The 9,758-nt window shown below is 36.5% G+C and overlaps 1 non-coding gene across 1 annotated transcript; it reads right to left on the minus strand.

Moving 5' to 3' along the window:
- Positions 1 to 9,569: 9,569 nt before the first annotated feature.
- trnas-cga (transfer RNA serine (anticodon CGA)) lies at positions 9,570 to 9,651 on the minus strand. Its single transcript has one exon. It is a non-coding gene; the product is annotated as a tRNA-Ser (tRNA).
- Positions 9,652 to 9,758: the final 107 nt, after the last annotated feature.

Below are 9,758 nucleotides of genomic sequence, written 5' to 3' on the forward strand. Positions count from 1 at the left end.
ACAGCTAAACTTCAACATCTTAGCTGTAAAATGACACATCCAGTAGCTAATATTAAAAATATGTTGTGCTTTTACTTTTAAAAATGTTGGTAACATTACATTTAATGCTTAAAAACTTTTTATCTAGCTGGTTTCCAGTTTTGAATACAGAAGTTACATTTGTAATGGTGTATTTTAAAATATATTATATTATAAAATAAGATAATTAAGTAATACATTCATTTTAAGACCGCATGGAATAATCAATTCCATCGTTTGTTTATTCAGGTTGAGTTTAGACCAAGAGCAGAAAAAGACACCCACTCCAGCTCAACATCTAGTCAACATCAGTGCTATTGCTGTAATTTGGATGGTATAGTATCATGAGCCACAATTAAAGTCTTGTGACACTCATGCCTCGCGTTATTGTTGTTGTTGTCGAGTTTACGCAAGCCAATTGCTTTGGGCCGGGCCTAGTCAAAGTCCAGGGCTGTTTTTTAGTCCCAGTTCGTCCCTGCATACACACACAGTAAACCCAATGGTTAATGTAATCAAAAGAAAAAAATCACTTATGTCCCTATGGACGTAACACAATATCATACAAACCTTGTATTTAAAGAGAAAATATAGAGAACAAAGCGTACTTATGAGTTTTATATTTTCTGTGATTCGGTTAAGCTTGTTCACAAACCCGTCCTGTTCTAAGGGTTCTAAACAAAATTGTTCACGAATCGAAACTGAATCGACTTGTGCAGTTCTCCAGTCAGCATTCGAAATGGCTCACTTTATGTCGTTCAATACTTGCTGATATGTCGCCATGTGAATAAGTGAACAATTCTGGAGAGAGCTATAGAGTTGTTTTTGTAAATTAGTTTTAATAGGCCAGTTATGAGTTGTTTTTATGTGTAAATAACCTTTAATTATTACGATTAATGGAAATAACTAATTCCCAGAAAGAGCTCACCTAATGCACATTTCAATCATGATCCATCTATGTGCTTTTTTAACAAAATGTGTCTGGTCGAGTATCTAAGACAAAAGATGGACACGAAGTGCGTTCATGTAAAGTAACTGACAGGACCAGAAGTATTACCATATCAATGTGGGACGAATTGGGCAGCCTGATACAAACTGGAGACATCATCTGACTCAATCGAGGGTGACAGTTTATTATGGATGATATTACTTACATGCATCTTATCTAGAAGGTTTTGATTTGTTCTTTATTATTATAGTGTTTTTTTTTTTTTTCAGATATGCATCTCTCTTCAAAGTCTGCAAAAGGATATTTGGAGAACAGGGGACCTTCAGAAGATCGGAGAGTAGGCCTTCACAGCTGATTACAATGATGACAATAACCAGCACTTTCTTGCATCTACTGTATCAAAGGTTCCGTATGATTTTCAGTGAGCCCAACCCAGAAGTGCTGACTAAAATCAATCAAATAAACAACACCCACGTGAGTGCCAAATTACTGCTTAGAGGGCATGAACAGTTTGAGCACATATAAATGAGTGTGTATTTTTATCTCTTACAGGTAAAAGCAGAAGCTCATGGCAGCACTCCCAGTGTACCGAATCCTGGGCCTCCTGCAGGACCTACAGGTCGAACCTTTACAAGCTTGACAGATTGATTGAAAAAGGAAGCAGTTTTAAAAAACAATTTATTCACAAAAACGACCCCAGAGGCCTCAAGTAGTGTTATAAGTAAAAGTGGAAAAAGTAAATTAAATGGACTGTGGTTTGAGAGTTTGTTCCAGACAAAAGCATGCTCATCAACATTTTCCATTTAGTGAATTTTTGTAATAGAACAAGGAAGTGAAAATGTTGTTTTTACACAAGCATAGTTCCCTTTAATCGGTATAGCCAATCACCTTCATAACATGCTAAAATTATGTTTTGAGGAAATTTGTATGGGGCAGTCATGTTGTTAGCCAATGGGGAAGCCTAGTGGTTAGAGAGTTAGACTCCTAACCTTTAGGTTATGGGTTTCTAGTCTCGGGCTGGCAATGCCACGACTGAGGTTCACTTTAGAAAGGAACCGAACTGCTCCCTGGGCACCACAGCATAGATGGCTACCCTCTGCTACAGGTGTGTGTTCACTGCTGTGTGTGTGTGCACTTTTGATGGGTTAAATGCAGAGCACAAATTCTGAGTATGGGTCACCATACTAGGCTGTATGTCATGTCACTTTCATGTGTTTTTTTTTTTGTTTGTTTGTTTGTTTAATCTATCAAGAATGTTACAAAATTACTATTTAGAGTATTTTCATTTTATTTTATTTATTTGTTTTGCCTCAGCAAACAGAGATTTTGTGATCATATCAAATGGAATAAAAAAACATGTATTTAATATTCAGAGTTTTATGCAGTAACCTGCAGTCACATGTTAAATTCTTCAGAAAATAGATGTATGTAGCCCGAGGGGGAAGTGATGTTTGATTTCTCAACCTAGTAAAGTTTTCAACATTATTTACAATGACACAGATTTAAACACATTACATGATGGTAAAGAAAAGTACTGATTTTTCCATTCCAGCCAAATCATCTTTTCACAATGTTTGTTGGTTTTAAAATGACACAGCTTATGAACCCTCAGGGAAGATGTGTTACTTCACGCACACAGTACAAGTAAAATCCACCGTAAAAAAACAACAACCCAGTTTATGAACCTGTACCTCCCTCCATACTCGCCTTTCCTGAATACGATTGAGGAGTTTTTCTCCTCTTGGAGATGTAAGGTTTATGAGACAACCCTATACAAGAGTAAATCTGCTGCAAGCCATGGATTGCTAGGTGAGGAATCATGTCAGGGCTGGATACGGCACGCAAGAGGCTTCTTCCCCCGTTGACTCAGAAGGGACAATATTGCTTGTGACATCGATGAAGTGCTCTGGCCTGACCCAGCACAAAGACAAGAAGCACATTGATCATCACGTTTACTCCTTTGATTTTTGATTTTATATTACAGTACATTGTAGGCTGTATACTGTACAATGAACAAATTGTTTGGCCCTGAACATTGTGCTTTTCATTTGGGAACAGTACTGACTGATCTATAGATTTTGAATGGTTGAAAAGTCTATAGATTTTGAACAATAATTACAATTTCACAGAGACCAAGGACAAGTCTATGAGATGCAGGGTACAGTACTGTATAAATAGGGGTAGAAGGAGAAAGAACCCCCCCCCCCAAAAAAAAACAAAACAACAACAACAACAACAAGCAAAGAGCAAAGCAGAGTAGTCATTTCTGATAGTTTTTACCTACTATGATACAATGTGTTTTCATTCATCAAAAGACAAATTGACAGAAAATTTTTTACTTTGTTTTGAGATTAAAAATTTACTTCTCCCTGAGAACTATGTTTTGAAAAATTCAATTCAATTCAAGTTTATTTGTATGGCGCTTTTTACAATATAAATTGTTACAAAGCAACTTTACAGTTATATTATATGATTCATTCACACTTGTAGCAATATTTGTTAGTTCCGTTTGTTGATTCAGGGTTAGCATCATCTGAGGTCCTCTGAGGGGTCGGCATCATCTCTTCTCAGATGTTCTGGATCCAGACTGGAGCTGGTGTAAATCCTAGTTACCAAGGGATGTCAATCCCGTAGCAAAGCATAGAAACAAATAGAACCATCATTAGCATAGCTGCTGTTCTAACAAAGTAAAACTAATTAGTTTAAGCTAAAGAATAAGAATGCGCATTTGATCGGATACATCTGCAGTCACAATTTAAGAGATACATTATTCGAATGCTTGGTGAAAGAGATGCGTTTTTAATCTAAACAATGTATTTTCTATTTGTTGCTGTATTGTTTACGGACTGCTTGATAGTGTATATCATTTTGATCAATTTGTTTATGATTTGAGAGCAGTGTTTGATTTTGAACACAGGTAAAACTGTTTTGAGGTGAAAGTTTCATTTTGCAAGAGGAATCAGAGGTTTTGTGTTCAGTGTTTTCGGAAAATGGAGCAAGGTTTCAGAAATTGGGTTTTAGCAATTGAGAAAAAATTTAATAGTAATAATATAATAATAACCACTATCAAACACATTGTTTACAATATTTCTTATTTAAATTCAAGTGAGAACTATAAGTGTTTGTCTTTATTTCTTTCAGAGACCTTGGGTGCACAAATTGTTCTTGATTTGTTAACTATGAAATAACATTCCGATGGGAAACATTTTCGTTTTTTCATTGTCATGTACTTTGTAGACACCCCTAGATGGCCTAAGTGCTAGGGCGCTGCTGCTGAATACTTTATGTGTTGCAACCACTGATCTATATATATAACTGGATCGCTCATCGCGTTCTAAACTGCCAACCATAGACAGTAAAAGAAATTGACACAGCGACCCCACTGGAACTCAGTTGAGACAAATGAAGCCCAGTTTTAGCGTTTTTTAGCACTTCCGTTTCTGACGCGCAGACTCAAACGAAGCTTGACGACGTCAGCAACCTGTCTTGCAGATGTAAATCTTCTAGTAGCTGTACGTGCAAACTGCCATCGTTAATCTTGCAGAGACGGCAAGCTTGAGCGGGGAGTTCTTTGTCGTGAGTGAGCAGGAGTAAGTATTCTGATTAATTATTTTGAATAGTGTTTTAAAATATAACGCCAGTACGCCATATTAAGTTAATTGCCTGCGAGCTTCTCCTCCTGTCTGTACGGTAATGCGACAGAGAGTCGAGTGGTTATGATGCAATCGTTAGCCTATTTTTTACAAAAACTGTTTATACGGGGCCATAATGTAACATAGAAGGTAATGGAGCCCTTTATACATTGTTGTGTATCTTTAGAAATAAATAATGGACAAACAGAGTCTTTAAACGCCTCAGATGTAAAGTTATTCGCTGTCAAAGTGACGCCAAAATGAATGGGAGTCAATGGGAATGCTAACGCAAGTGAAGTTCTGCTAAAAGATGGCAGCCCCCACCCGACTTCAACTTCCGGTCGAGTTCCTTGCCCCTTGCTGCCAACAGGCAGTGAAGCCACCGGAAGTGTTCGATCCGCCATCTTACTAATCCCTACCAGCAGAGAGCACCATAGAGGTCGGGATCGTTGCGTCACGTCGCAATGCATTGTGGGAATCGCGGTACAGAAGTAGATGTACTGTATAGTAGGCATTAGGTAACGTTGGTCATTTGGTCATTAATTTTGATTATTTTTTGGAAAATGGTTCAGTATTGCTGTATTGTGAACTGCTGTAATCGGTTTCATGATCGACAGGGCAAACTCCTCGTGAATCATATTAGTTTTCAACATTTTCCTACTTGGAAAAAAAACACAAGGTGTCTGAAATCACCAAGAGGCGTCAGATGGCTTGGGTCGCCACTGTACGGAGGGAAACCATCACCTTCGATAATATTATAATACATAGTTATGGTGAGACATGTTGTGTATGGTCTCTCTCTCTCTCTCACATACACACACACAAACTCAGACACAAACACATTACGTTTTCTCTAGTTTTTGGCCAGTAAGGGAGTCAGTTTAGTGTCTGTATTTTTTGTTTAAACATTTTCTTTTGACCCAATCCTGAACTTAATTTGCTTTTTGATATTTTTGTGCTGACTGTATTTAACAAATTTGAACAACTTGTTTAAAAAAAAAAAAAAACTGGAACGAACTTCAAAATAGGAAGTTAAGCGTCTTGTTTTGAGTCATTCTACGAAACGGGTGCCATTTCCATGTTGCAGTTTTCCAAATTTTCATGAAGAACAAACTTTTTTTTCTTTTTCTTACAACTTTAAAGATATGTTAATCCTCCAAAAAACATATTTTCCCACCTCAGGCACAAAATCCTTAATAATATTATGCTTTTTATTCAGGCAAGGGAGTCTTTCTTGTACCACCCCATCACGGACAATATGTATGCCAGTAGAGTAGTAAAACAAGAAATTTATTTTTTAAATCTAATGTTTTCCTAATAGTAAAATGTCCCTTTTTTGGAAGCCATCAATAGAAAGTCTGTAAGTTAATCATTTTTTTTTTATTCTTAGTTTTTTTATCTTGAAAAATGAATTTGACATTTCAATGGCCTCATTGTTTGTACTAAAAAAACGAATACACTTAAAAAATACCAATAAAGTTACATTTATTTGATTAGTTCAAACAACAACAACATCATTCAACATTAATTTTTGTAAAATTTCACTTATTTTACATACAATTGTAACAAAATGACCCTGTGACGGGGTGGTAACTGATGTCACGGAGTGGTTCACTGTGACAGGGTGGTATGAACAATGCGTTTATCTATATGATATGCTTGTTTTAAACTTTATACAACTGGGGAGGGAAACATTAAACTTGGAGATTTAATGGAAAACATTGGTGATGCTCTGAAAAAAAAAAAAAGAGCATCATATCAGTGACAGGGAGAGTCGCATCCACACATCCCTCTGTATTTCCATGTGGCGGGATGTCACAGGCTGTGGTGTTTGAATGATTTCAAGCACATCATCGAAGAGATACCAGAGGAAGTCATCTCTTGGAGGCCAGAAGAACCTATTGGCTCCAACACGGTGCATACACTTTACAAGGGCATGTGTTTCATCTGTTTCCATGATGATCCCAGGATAAAGATCATTATCATATTTAAGCAAGCACCACTTCCCAATGAGATCTTCACTATCCCAAGCAATTGCTTCTGTTGGAACCTTTTGGAGTGTTTTGTTAAAAGAGAAATGCTGTGTGGTGAAGCACTGACATCTTAGCTGGTTTTGCGTGGAGCACATGCAACTAACTTCCCGGTAAAGGATTTTTTTGAGTGAGTGATAGGGATAGTGATTGAGTGACAGTGAGTGAGTTAAATAGATTGAGTGAGTGTAAGACATAGTGAGTAATAAGTGTTTGAGTGATATAGTGAGTGAGTGAATGAACAAAACAGGGTTAAGTTAACAGAAGAAAAAAAAATGATTAGCCTATATTAGAATCCTTGATTTCCACACATTCAAATGGGAAGCAGAACCAACCCGTCACATCCCCTACCACCACGTCATAATAAAACATGTGATGGGGTGGTATGTGACAGGGTGGTAAATTTCAGCCCAAAATGGCCGCAGATCTCCCATGTGGTCAAGTTCCTCACCTAGCATACATGCATTCTATCTGAAATATATATATTTTTGCATTAACAATGTAAAATAAAAAATAAAAATCAGTTTTCCCTTTCTATTTTGCGTGATGGGGTGGTTGGTTTAAGCTTGACGGAACCTTCCTAACATGAAAAATCAACAAATAAAGATTGCAGAGGAATGTCAGTACTTGCCTGCTTTTGTTCTTGGCGGCAAAGAAGCCTACAATGATGTCACTTCCGCCCTCTGATGTCATTTAAAGCAACAGTACATTATTTATAGATAAAACAAGTTAGTGTGACGGGGTGGTAAGTAAAACTGAGGGACGCACACAAATAACAAAAAATAAGGTTTATTTTGAATAAAATATATCTTATGTGAAAAGGGACATGCACAAAATCCTGAAAATAATAAATGTTTAAAAAAAATACATAACTTATTTGGTGATATTTTAGATGAAAATGTCATGTTGGTCAACACGGACATGTGAACTTGGCTATGAACTAAAACAAAATGATTAAAATAGTATGTTATTCTTTAAAAAATATATTTTTATCATATATCATGTTAACAAGAACACTTGAATGAATACATTTAAGCTTTGTAAACACATTTTGGGACATGTTTGTGCCTTATGCATCTCATCAAATGTTGCGGACCCAAAGGGCACCCGTTTCGTAGAATGACTCTTAATGGTGGGTTGTGTCTGAGGTGAATGTTCGTCAATATTATACCGGATTACAGAACTACCGGAGGAAAACAGTGGATTTTTGCAAGTATGATAGGTGAGTAATTACTCCTGAAGTGTAACAAACCCGCATAGACAAGCTTCATAGCTCGCAGAATCTGATAAGTGTGTGTGTGTGTGTGTGTGTCACCACTGATGCTTGGTTAATGTTAACATTTCCTTAGTGAAAAAGATTGTTTTCTCCACGTTTAATTTGCAGATCCATTTATGATCTGCAGGTGAGCCTCCAGTGACTTTTTAAAAAGTGAAAGTGACATTTTTAAATTGATCGGAGGTGTAAGCGCTCACTCCACAGACCCGGTAGGATAAATTATCAGGGAAACTGAGGCTTGGTAAACTTTCATGTGTTCATAGGGATCGATTCCGCCTACAACCTCTTTTTTTTTTAATTAGCGTTGTTTGGCTTCATTATTAAGTTTGTCCGTATAGGTATAGGCAACTTTTTTTGTCACGTTCTATAACTTTTTCTGGAGACTGGCTATTATCTTATTACAAACCTGCTTTGCGATGCCTCTAAAATGGCCGCCGTTACCCACAATGCACCATTCCATGACGTCAACGCCCGAGCTCTATTGAGTTACATTCAAACCGCTGTCCTAAAATAACTCGATTTGAAGCTGATCAGTCAAACGGGACTCGTTTTTATGTTATGTGTAATAAAGTAATGTTTACTTCAGATGTTATCTGCAGTGTTTACGGTCTTTGGGGACAGGATAAGCGATATATTTAAATCGTGTTGGTGGGTGTGTCTGCTGCGCGCTGACGAGACAGGTAACCGATCAAACACAAACATGGCTTATTTCTTTATGAACAAAGTTAATCAGGAATTATTAAACGAACGTATTAGTATCAGAAACGGATTTTAATATATTACAATGAATTATACAATTTTGTTGTTAATATTTCTCTATAATGAAATTTAAAAAAAAACACTATCTGGGAAAAAAACTTTGTATTTATTTCTTAAATCCGTACTGTATATAGTCAGTTATTTCTCTCAATAAATTCAGATTTCAGAACGAACACTTTGTAGTTTGTTGTATATGTTGAGGTCGTGTCTGTCTGATGTTTATCATGTTCATGATGCTCACTACTGTAATGAACGTAGCTTTTTAATAAGTAGGGGAAATTCCCGACATTTAAAAAATAACCATTTACATGCCTAGGGTGTTCGCATTGTAATAATGTACAGTGATACTTCATATTTATAAACACTGACTTGTTAGGTGATGTTTTCTCATTAAAATCATACAAATTCCTATTAATTCAATGGAATTTTTTCGCACACTAGGGACTACCAATATGGCGGCGCGGCGGCTTCACTTTAATGACGTCATGAGCAATCCAGTTCTATATTATATATTAGCGGTTGCAACAAATCGAGGAGAATTTAAACTGCGATGTGTGTTCAGTTCTACGTTCTATTGCTTTTCAGATAAGCCATGTTTTATACAATTACACTCATCCATTAAGAATTTATTGATTTTTTTCTCGTCTGAATATCTGTCTAACATCCAACGTCAAACGTCGAACCAACTTTATGTCGGTCGGAACACCCCCCAAAATTGAAAAACAACTCACCCAATATTAACATATTAAACAGGGAAATAAATGAAACCACATGTTTGTACAGCTGAATATTGTCATTTTTTTGGTAAGAAATAAAGTTAATAAACATATTCACAGTTTGTTCGACCGTTTGGCGTGGTTTAAATTGTTAAATAAAACTAATAGTAGATGTTTCGCAGAAATAAATATCGTCACGAACAGGATTCGAACCTGTGCGGGGAAACCCCATTGGATTTCGAGTCCAACGCCTTAACCTCTCGGCCACCATGACTATAAGGTTAATACAATAGAACAGCTGGATCTACTGATCAGTGTAAATGAAGTGGTGGATGAAATAAATAAAATATAGAAAATGTAAAATGTTAAACTGTTTTAGAT

This window comes from Carassius gibelio, chromosome A6, assembly GCF_023724105.1.
Source record: "Carassius gibelio isolate Cgi1373 ecotype wild population from Czech Republic chromosome A6, carGib1.2-hapl.c, whole genome shotgun sequence".
NCBI classification, from domain to species: Eukaryota; Metazoa; Chordata; class Actinopteri; order Cypriniformes; family Cyprinidae; genus Carassius; species Carassius gibelio.